The sequence below is a fragment of the Hordeum vulgare genome, chromosome 4H, assembly GCF_904849725.1.
Source record: "Hordeum vulgare subsp. vulgare chromosome 4H, MorexV3_pseudomolecules_assembly, whole genome shotgun sequence".
Classification (NCBI taxonomy): Eukaryota; Viridiplantae; Streptophyta; class Magnoliopsida; order Poales; family Poaceae; genus Hordeum; species Hordeum vulgare.
Genome location: NC_058521.1, coordinates 344,540,864 through 344,552,413, shown reverse-complemented (window position 1 = coordinate 344,552,413; position 11,550 = coordinate 344,540,864).

Sequence of the window (11,550 nt, the reverse complement as noted above, 5' to 3'; positions counted from 1 at the left end):
CTGGGCATTTGCGAATGCGGCTTTCACAAATTCCTTTGTTTTTACAAACCATTCTTTCGTCATCTCTTTCTGACTAGGGTGACCGGTATACAGCCACGCACGATCACTTAATATATTTATATATAATTTAGCATTTATATTCATCAATTAATCAGGTTCACCATTTTTACTACGTCCAGGCAACCTACACGCTAATAGGTAAAGATAGGTCCTAATACCACCCGAGTATGTGTAGATTGGGTTCGTTTTCCCATGCTCTGCTCCGAATCCAACGCAAAATTTCGGCAGCACATCCCAGTTGTTCGCCTGATACACGTCTCCGCAATAAACAGAGAGGATGTGCATCCAGAGAACAACAGGGAGGCACTGACGAAATTCCGCATCGGATCCAGAGCACAGCATACGGGAAAACGAACCCAATCTACACATACTCGGGTTGTCCATGGATAATGTTGGACGATTCAAAAGGATGGCGGTTATAAATATGCAAAGACATGCATATTTATAGATGTCGCCCTTTCGAACGGGAGACGCATACTGGTCACACATACTCATGATTGAAGAAACCTATATATAGAGCAAATTAAGGGGGTAGGAGGAGAATTCATTTGTGCTCACCAACAAACGTAGGGGCGGAGCTCGTCCAACGCACGTGGAGGTCGTCGAACAACTGCACATTGAAGTTCACCTGATCAACACAAATATGATGTTTTTATAAGATAATCAAAAAATATGTGACCTAAATGTTATTTTATTTTTTATTTTTTCCTATTCTTCTTCTTCTCCTTCTTCTTCTTATTTTCTTTTTTGTTTTTTCCTCTTATTCTTCTTCTCCTTCTTCTTCTTTTCTTCTATTCTTCTTCTTCTTCTTCTTCTTCTTCTTCTTCTTCTTATACTTATTTTCTTTTTTCTTTTTCCTCTTATTCTTCTTCTCCTTCTTCTTCTTTTCTTCTTCTTCTTCTTCATATTCTTCTTCTTCTTCTTCTTCTTCTTATTTTCTTTTTTCTTTTTTCCTCTTATTCTTCTTCACCTTCTTCTTGTTTTCTTCTTCTCTTCTTCTTCTTCTTCTTCTTCTTCTTCTTCTTATTTTCTTTTTTCCTCTTATTCTTCTCTTCCTCTCCTATTTTTTTCTTCTTCTTCTTCTTCTTCTTCTTCTTTCTTCTTTCTTCTCCTTCCCTTCCTTTTCCTTCTTCTTCTTTTCCTTCTTCTTCTTATTTTTTTTCTTCTCCTTTCTCCTTCTTCTTCTTGTCCTTTCTCCTTCTTCTTCTTCTCCTTTCTCCTTCTTCATCTTCTCCTTTCTCCTTCTTCTTCTTCTCCTTTTCTCCTTTACTAAACAGGAAACTAACCTAAATAAACCTAAACTAAAAGTGAACCTAAACTAAACTAAAACTAAGCCAAAACCTCACTAAAACATATAACTAATTAGATAAAAACTATTAAAAAAAGATGAAAAAAACTAACTGAAAGGGGGAGCGCGGCCGCAGGGGGAGGAGGACCGCAGGGGGAGGAGAGGCCGCAGGGGGAGGAGGGCAGCAGGGGGAGGAGGGGCACGGTGAGGGGCGCGAGGAGGGCGGCGGCGGTGGGGTGGAGCGCTTGGGTGGGGGTGGCGGCGGCGGCGGCGGTGGTGGGGTTGGGAGGCCGGAGGAGGGCGCGGCGGCGGTGGTGGTGTCGGGGGTGAGAGAGAGGGGTGTCGGGGTGGAGGAGGGGGCGCAGGGCGGCGGTGGAGGAGGGTGCATGGTGGTCGGGGAGGAGGAGGGGGCGCAGGGCGGCGATGGAGGAGGGTGCAGGGCGGCCGGGGCGGAGGAGGGGGCGCAGGGTGGCGGTGGAGGAGGGCGCAGGGCGGCCGGGAAGGAGGAGGGCGCAGGGTGGGGCAGGGAGGCCGGAGGAGGGCGCGGCGGCGATGCTGGTGTCGGGGGTGAGACTCTGTGGTGTCGGGGTGGCCGTTAGGGGAGAGAGGCGCGTGGGGGTGGGGCTAACGGCCGTTAGGGGGGCACCCTCTTTGTCGTCCGCCTCCCGACGGCATAGAGTAGAAAAGCGGACGACAAAGAATGTGGCCGTTAGGCGGGAGAGAGGGGTTGCGGGGTGGGCCGCCCATGCTCTTTGCCGTCTGTCTGCATGCTCTTTGCCGTGAGCCGGCAGACGGCAAAGAGACGGCAAATAGTACCTTTGACATCAGCCTGCACTTTGCCGTCTGGTTTCTGGAAGCTGATGGCAAAGAGGGTCTTTGCCATCAGCCAGCAGATCGCAAAGAAGCTGCAGATGGCAAATAACTGTTTTCCAGTAGTACATGATCAGTACCAGAACTCTATGGGTGTTGGGTTCATCACAATGTAACTAGATTATTGACTCTGGTGCAATTGGGAGACTGTTGGAAATATGCCCTAGAGGCAATAGTAAAGTTGTTATTATTATATTTCCAGTTCAAGATAATTGTCTATTATGCATGCTATAATTGTATTAACCAAAAACCGTAATAGATGTGTGAATATATAGATCACAATGTGTCCCTAGTGAGCCTCTAGTTGGCTAGCTCATTGATTAATAGATGATCATGGTTTCTTGATCATGGACATTGGATGTCATTGATAACGGGATCACATCATTGGGGAATGATGTGATGGACAAGAACCAATCCTAAGCATAGCACTAGATCGTGTTGTTCGTCTGCTAAAGATTTTCTAATATCAAGTATCATTTCCTTAGACCATGAGATTGTGCATCTCCCGGATAACGTAGGAGTGCTTTGGGTGTATAAAATGTCACAACGTAACTTGGTGATTATAAAGGTGCACTACAGGTATCTCTGAAAGTGTCTGTTGGGTTGTACGAATCAAGACTGGGATTTGTCACTCCGTGTGACGGAGAGGTATCTCTTGGCCCACTGGGTAATCCATCATCATATCGAGCTCAGTGTGACTAAGTAGTTAGCCATGGGATGATGTGTTACAGAACGAGAAAAGAGACTTGCCGGTAACGATATTGAACAAGGTACACGGATATCGACGATTGAATCTTGGACCAGTATAATACCGGTAGACAAAGGGAAATGCATACTGGATTGATTGAATCCCCGACATAGTGGTTCATCTCATGAGATCATCATGGAACATGCGGGAACCAACATGGAGAGGTGTCTCGGTCATGTCTACATGTCTCCCAAACCCTTAGGGTCTACACACTTATGGTTCGATGACAACAGTGTACGTGGTTACCGAAGGTTGTCCGGAGTCCCGGATGGGATCCCGGACATCACGAGGAGTTCCGGAGGTAAAGATTGATATATAGGAAGTGAGGATTTGGTCACCGGAATTGTTTCGGGCGATACCGGTAATGTACCGGGACCATCAGAAGGGTTCCGGGGTCCACCGGGAAAGGCCTACAGCCACAAAAGGTTATTTGGGACTGTAGGTGGATGGGAACCAGCCCAAAGTGGGCTAGTGCGCCACCACCACCCAGGCCAAGGCTCAAGGGAGCAAGGTGGGCCAAAACCCTAGGGCGTGGGGACTTTCCTTGGGTGGCAAGCCACCCCTAGGGCTGCCGCACCCTTGCCCTAGCCGCCGCCCCTTGCCTCCCATATGAGGGGCTGCCGCACCACCTATGGGAAACCCTAGGGTGGCCAGCCCCTCTCCCTCCCTCCTATATATACCAAGGGTTTTGGGACGTCTGCACATAACTTCTTCTTCCTAGACGGCGCAGCCCTAGCCTTCCTCCTCCTCGCCCTCCGCATAGCTTAGCGAAGCTCTGTCGGAGTTGCCACGTAGCTCCACCGTCACCACACCGTTGTGCTGCCGGAGCTCTCCCTCAACCTCTCCTCCCACCTTGCTGGATCAAGGCATAGGAGACATCACTGGGTTGCACCTGTGTTGAACGCGGAGGCACCGACGTTCGGTGCATAGATCGGAATCCACCATGATCTGAATTGTTGCGAGTACGACTCCATCAACCGAGTTCTAGCAAGTCTTCCGCTTAGCGGTCATAAAAGGTATGAAGATGCTCTACAACCTATCTCGTTCCTGGTTTCTCCATAGATAGATCCTTGTATGGCGTAGGAATTTTTTTGAAATTACTACGATCCCCAACACTTCAGCCTTGGAAGAAGTTGGCGGCTCATGCTGGAGCGGACATCGCCCTCTCGCTCGTCCAAATCAAATGTACGGGAGTGGACCAGGAAAAGCTGAAGAACCTCCGAGTGGTCAACTAGAAGAGCCTCAAGTTTGAGGACTTCAGAGAGATGTTCATGGTGGCGGCCAGCCGGATCGCCGACGGCATCGAGCTTGATACATTCGTGGAGGCAGTGGGTCTCCATCCTCCGAGTGATTCTCAAAAAACATGCTCAATCTTCAATTTGCCTCGGTATGCCAAGTGATTTCATGTAACCCTTTGAACTATGATTGAGCGTTGGGTTTTCTCGCAAGCACCTTTTGTTTGAACTGAAGTGTGACTTTGTTCTTTTTGAATTGCATTTGGATTTTGCTTTCCTTGTTTGGATTTGCTTTCATTCATACGAAGACTGGATCATGACCGAGACTCCGAGCGTGGAGGTTCGTCCTCACTTGGGGGATGTCATTCCGTAGCCGAAAAGGGATTTTGTTGCTTAAGGATGACTGTTCTATTCATCTTGGCATCCGAAAGAAAGTTTTGCCTTCATTCGGGACCGCTATAACTTAGGCGAAAGCTGGTTCGCAGCTAAGCCCTCGAGTGTGGAGGTTGTCCACATTTAGGGAAGGGTCTACCTTAGGCGAAACAGGTTCGCTACTCCAATGACAGTTCTTTCGAACTCGTTGATGGCCCTATCCATCATAGCATCCGAATGGAGACCGCGACATCATTCGGAGATGCTTTTACTTAGGTGAAAGCTAGTTCACAGCTAAACCCCCAAGCATGGACATGATCCTCACTCGGGGTAGGTTTGACCCTAGGCGAGTACGAATCCGCAGCTAGGAATGATTGTTAGTTCATCTTGGCATCCGAATAAAAGTCTTTGCTTCATTCTGGACCGCTATAACTTAGGAGAAAGCTGGTTCGCATCGAAGACCCCGAGTGTGGAGCTTGTCCACATTCGGGGCCTTAGGCGAAATAGGTTCTCTAACGAGATGATAGTTCTTTCGAATTTGTTGATGGACCTGTCCATCATGGCATCCGAATGGCAATCGCGCCGTCATTCGGAGATGCTTTGACTAGGGCAAAAGCTGGTTCATAGCGAAGCCCCGAACGTGGACGTGATCCTCACTCAGGGCAGGTTTTACCCTAGGCGGAATGGATTCGCAGTAAGGATTTCACTCACTGGTACTTGTGAGGTACTTGTGAATAGTTGAACAAAGGAATCCCTTTATTCTTCTTGGACATTCGGATCCATTACAGGAACGAAACAAGTATGTTCTATGTGTAGAACTTGCGGAGCAGGTCCGCATTCCAATCCTTGGGCTCTTCCACTTCTTCCTTGATGATGGAGAGATGGTAAGCTCCATTGTGTATGACTTTGGAGATGACATAAGACCCTTGCCATGGAGGTGCCACCTTGTGAGGTTTCTGCTGATCCAGTCGGAGGAGCAGATCCCTCCTGGAAGGCACAGCGTCTGACTTGTCTGTCCTGTTAGCATCTCAAGTCTTTTTGGTACACGGTGGACCGAATGAGTGCTAGCATCTCAAGTCTCATTGCGGAAGCACTCGGATCGTTGGTGTGGATGTGGACTTGCTTCGTCTCGCCGGCCGATTAAAAAGTGGATTCACTACCTGGCTGCTTTGCTTTGAGAAAATCTGAAGTGTTCACTTCCTTCTTGTACTCGTCCAGCTCGGGCGGAAGGACCTGCTCGTTGGCGATCTTCGAGCCTTGCTGGAGGCATCCTTCGACCACCTTCCGATTGCCAGTGACTATAATCACGCCTTTCATCCCTGGCATCTTAAGTTTAAGACACATGTAACATGGACGGGCCATGAAACATGTGGGGCTAGGCCTACCTAGGATGGCGTGATAGGCACTTCAGAAATCCACTACCTCGAAGGTCAGCTTATCCTTCCTGAGATTTTTCTCGGTGCCGAATACAAACACTAGAACGATCTAGCCAAGTGATTTGGCCTTCTTCCCGAGGATGATCACGTGGAAATGCATGTTTCTCTTGCTCAACCTGGACATGAGAATGTGCATGGCTTTGAGAGTGTCTGCATATAAGATGTTGAGTTCGTTGCCTCCGTCCATTAGGACCTTCCACAATCGGATCCCGTTGACTGCACGGTTTACCACCTGCTCCTGCCTCCCAGGGTGGCTATTGTGGACCGGTGATCTGATTGGTCGAATGTGACGGGCGTCTTCGCACAGCCGAGATACTTCATGACAGCCTTTCAATCGGGCTGCCACGTTCACCTCCCGATTGATGACTTTCAATCGGCTCTAGCCCTCGACATCGACAAAGATCAAGAGTACCTTCTCGATGTTTGGGTACCCGGGGATACTCTCGGGGCCAAACTCGTCCTCCTTGTCCCTGGAGGGTTCACCACCCATCTCCTTCTGGAGCACGCAAAAATTGTGAGCCGCGTGTTTGGCAGGAATGGTCTCCCCCTTGTCGTCCTTCCTCGAGTGGATCGGACACGGCTAGTTCAGAAGACTACTCTTGGGCTCGCCTTTCTTCTTGCCTGTCCACCTTTTAATCTTCTTTTTGGTCTTGCCCTGGCTCTGCACCGGTACAGCAGCGACTTCGTCTTTTCCTGAACCATTTCCCTTTCGCTTTTGCTTTTTCCCAACATTTCCTGACTGAGGGGCATCGCTAGCTCGGCCTTTATCGCTGCAGAGGCGGTCTTCCTCTTTGTCGTTGGCATACCAATTGGCGATCTCCATGGTCCGATTGAGGGATAGGTCCCCCGATTGGCCGAACTTGAGGATCAGCTCTCAATACCGAGTGCATGCCTTGAAGGCACACACGGCCCGATGCTCGGTGACATTCTTCACGGTGTTTTGCAATGTTGAGGAGTCTCGTTGCTCTTCTAAACACAATGCTGCAGCTGCGTCAAGCTGCCGGGACGCTTGTAAGTGCTCTCGAAGGGCTTGATGAACACTCGGGCAAGGTGTCCCCAGCTGTGGATGCTACTGGAGGGCAGCTGGTTGAGCCAAGCCCGATCCAGCCCCTCTAGCATTGCGATGAAGTCATCGCTGCCACCGACTTGGACGGCCACTCAGTAGTCCTTCAGCCAATTCTCTGGCTTGGACTCGCCGTTGAACTTGCCGATCCCTGTACCCAATCGGTAATTGGAGGGGTCAACACTACTCAGATGTGCCAACCGAAGAAATCAAGAACAGATACTCCTCGGCCAGCTCACAAACGGTTGATCATGTTCTGCGTGATCATGGACCTATCATTGAACTGGGGACCATGATAGACGTCTTCTCCATGGCCTTGGTGCCGATTGGGGATTTGCCTGCGGTCAAAGGGATGGTGGCCGAGTGAACCACTCCTCCAAGGAGATGTTCTAATTCTGACCCGACGGTGCCGCCTCCAGTCTTCGCGCGGGCCTCTCGGAGGAGGAAGAGACCTTTCTTGTCTTTCGTGTGTGTGTGGGTTGTGAGCCGACTACATTGTATCCGCCTTGACGGATCTGCTGTGAATTTGATGCCGCGACTCCAACACCGCGGAATTCTACTTCAAGGCAGCCTTTAGTACTTCTTGGATCTGCCGAGTGCCTTCTCCGGCCGATGTATCACTCGACTGAATAGATTCAGCGATTCGATTGGCTATGGCCAGATTGACCAAGGGTGTCTACATCACCGCGACATGTCATATGCGATCATTTGGATACACCAGGTGCCGTCGGCTGCGGCTAGAACTCGGTTTGTCTCGAGCTTCCCGGGCGTTGAGCAACTGCTAGAGCCGCTCGAGACGCTCATGGTTGGCCAGAGTGGCCAGGCGCGCGTTCTCGAGCGCGATCTCATCTGGAGCATTCTCGATGATAAGCGTTTGAACAGATTGCGTGGTACTCCAACAAAGTTTGTCCCACTTCTTCTCGGTGAGAGGCGAGGGGATGTACTGACTGCCGCCACCACGGCGATGCTCTATGTCACCATGGCCGAATGAATGTTCTGGGGAGGACCTTGGGGCCCCTCTTCTGGTTGTCTTGGCCATGAGAATTTTAGCGGCGCCGCCGCTGCTATCGCAGTCAGAGCCGCTGAACGACCCGTCGCTCGACGATTGGAAGAGGTTGACGCTAGGATCATCTGAGGTGAGCATGCCCACTAATCCTAAGGTGGCCTCGTTGGCCATCACGTGTTTGACCCACTACTGCAGCCACGAGTGTCGTGTTGCGACGAACTGCAACGGAACATGGAGTTGTCGAGTTGTACGACACTGATGACTGCATAATCAAGAAACCATGTGCAACTGCACTGAAGTGTGACGTGCCTCGCACGGCGAGGGCGTCGGCGTCCAAAGGCGCATCTGGCAGCCATGCCGAGTCATCAAGAATAAAGTTGAGGGAGGCGAAGAGTATCTCTCCACCGAGTGAAAACATGACGATTGATGGATGAAAACTTTCCAACTACACTAAGTTTGCTAAACGCGCAGCCCCACGGTGGGCGACAACTATCGTGGGAATGATCTTGACAATAGTACCAGGGGTACGAACTAAGGGGAGAAGTCTAGCTAGGTGAAGTGGATACACTCGGATGTACGAGTTCGGGCCCCACTTGGGAGTGGTAAAGACCCTATGTCTCGAGCCCTGAGTTTGGTGTTTTCTTATTGGGTGTCTGAAAGTACAAAATGCTTGACCCTTGAGCGGTAGCCCGGGAGTGGTTTATATAGAGCACGCCATGACCGGCCAAGCACCATCACTAAGGCATTTAATGCTAATAAATACGGGAGTTACTAGAAATCATGGTTTTTATTACATCGTTACTGGTAACGCGGGTCTTCATGGGCCTCCACGCATGTGTTTAAGTCCTTGGCTGTTGCAGTCCCTTCGTTTCCCTCCCCTGCTATGGACAAAGTGATGGGGAGTGCCCAACTACAGCAAAGCTGGGCTAGTGACCTCGTGTGACCGAGTGAGGGCACAATAACCGAGTGTGGTTGAGACTATCACGATGACTTGTAGGACACTGATTTCCTTACGGGTACTTAGGTGGGCCCTATGGAAATGGGTTTGTAGACCTACCCCTTAAGAATAACCTCGTCACTCATTCCATAATACAAGATCCCATGGCTAACTCTTTAGTCACAGTTCTTGCAAGCTCATTGTGATGTTGTATTGTCGAGTTGGCCGTGAGATACTTCTCCGTCACTAGGAGTAACAAATCCCAGTCTTGATTCATGCCAACTCAATAAACACCCTCGTAGATACCTGTAGAACATCCTTATAGGCAAATAGTTACATTGCAACGTTGGATACACACGAGGTACTCCTCCAGTGTCAGTGAGTTGCATGATCTCATGGTCATAGGAACAGATACTTGACATGTCGCTACTAGGAAAATCCTTATCCTCAGATGCTATCAACAGCACGGTATAAAACGAGGCGCTACTTCTCATTAGTAGTAGCGCATGTGTACAACACACACTACTGCAATCCACATAGCAGTAGCACTGCCAGACAAAAATACACTACTACTATAATTGCCACCCCCTCGTACCAGGGTAGGTATAGTAGTAGCACCCCTTTTTACACCGCGCTACTGCTAACAGGATTGTAGTAGCGAGTTCTTTGGGCCGGGAGCTGCTTGTAAATTTGAACTTGGCAACATGCCGGGCCCCCTTAGTAGTACTGCTTGCCGCCATAGTGTGCTACCGCTACTACATTAGCATCAGCGTGTTACCTTCTCCCGCGCTACTGCTAAAGCGCAACCACCACCTTTTTCCTCCCCTCCTCTCCCCTCCCCCTCACCCATCCTCTGTTCTTTTCAGTTTCCCCTAGCTCCCACCTCCTCTCTCCCTCACTTTGCTTCTTTCTCACTAATTCTTCCCCGCATTACTCTCTTTCTTCTACCTCTCTTTCTCTCTCTTTATTGCTTCTAACTAACTACACCACATCCATTAATGCAACTGCTTTATCTTTTTCCTCCCCCTCAACTAGTTAGAGTCATCTGCTTCCCCAACTAGCTAGGTAGATCTACTCATTTAATGAAGTGAACTATGTACCTCCCTAACTAGATCTAGCCATGCCAAAAAGTAAGATTTGTCCACTTTTGATCATTCCCTAGGTGTTTGGCGACATCGATCGACGCATCATCATAACCATGCTTGATCTTGATATAAGTGATTATTTTTTTTTCGCTTCTGCAGGGATGGAAATATGTGTATGTGTGAGATATGACATAATCGACCAATATGATGGAAATTGTGTGTGTGGCATGAGTTGCCGCCGAATTGCGCTTGAGTTGCCTATGTTTTTCCTAAATGTCGATTTATTTCCGTTTCGGCGAATTTCGGGAAAACTCTATATGGCCTATTTTTAGAGAATGCCATGCCGAAATTTTGTATGACTTTGATGCATGCATGCATTTTTATAATCAATTTGTTTATTACCGTGTAGGCGTTCATGATGGTCAGTGGAACGATGGTGGAAAGGTGGTTGAAGTCGGCAGTGCAGGACATGACTGAAAATAACTGGATAGACATTTTATGTCCATGTCGAAGATGCGAAGGAGGAGTTTGTCTCGACCTGCATGAGGATGGTCCTTTGATGGCGCACATGCTGATGAATGGTTTCATGGATGGCTACAATCGGTGGATAATTGAAGGTGATGATGATGATGAGGAGGAGGAGGACACCAACGGTGCAGCCAATGACGACACGGGAAAGACGAAGAGATCACCGATAATGGCGGCGGAAAAGGGGCCGAAGATTGTGGTGGAGAAGAGGTCGGACATGGCGGCAGAGAAAACATGGACTACACACCGCAGACTTCGTCGCTACAAAGATCAACCGTGCGGGATTCTCATGTTCGAGACCTGCTTCACAAGGAGATGAGTACTGACAGAGCTGCTTCTAGAGAGGAGGCCAAGCTGGAACAACTGGTGGTAGACACAAACACTGCATTGTATGATGGTTCCGAACCCGAAGTGACCCGCTTGAGTTTCACGCCCGAACTTCTGAAGAATAAGTCTAAAAACTAATGGACCAATACTAGCCTCGATAAGCTTCTCAATTACCTAAAGGATGTTCTCCCTATGGGGAATCTATGTCCTACTAGTGTGGATGAGGCTAAGAAGGCCGTGTGCCCTCTTGATCTACCATGCATGCATCAACGATTGCATCATTTATCAGAAGGAGCGCACGGAAAAATCCAGTTGTAAGGTGTGCAACGCTTGTTGACACAAGAAGGCCGCAAAGAAATCTCCCTTGAAAATTGCATGGTACTTACCGACCACTCCCCATCTGCAACGTTATTTTGTATATCCCAAGGAATTAAAGCTCAAGCATAGTCACGCGGAGAGGAAAAATCCCGACGATGGAGATGATCCAAAGCTGAAACACCTCTCGGATGCAAGCCAGTGGAGAGTGTTCAACGGCGAATATCGATATTTCGCATGTGATGCAAGGAACATCATGCTTGGCGCATGCACCGATGGC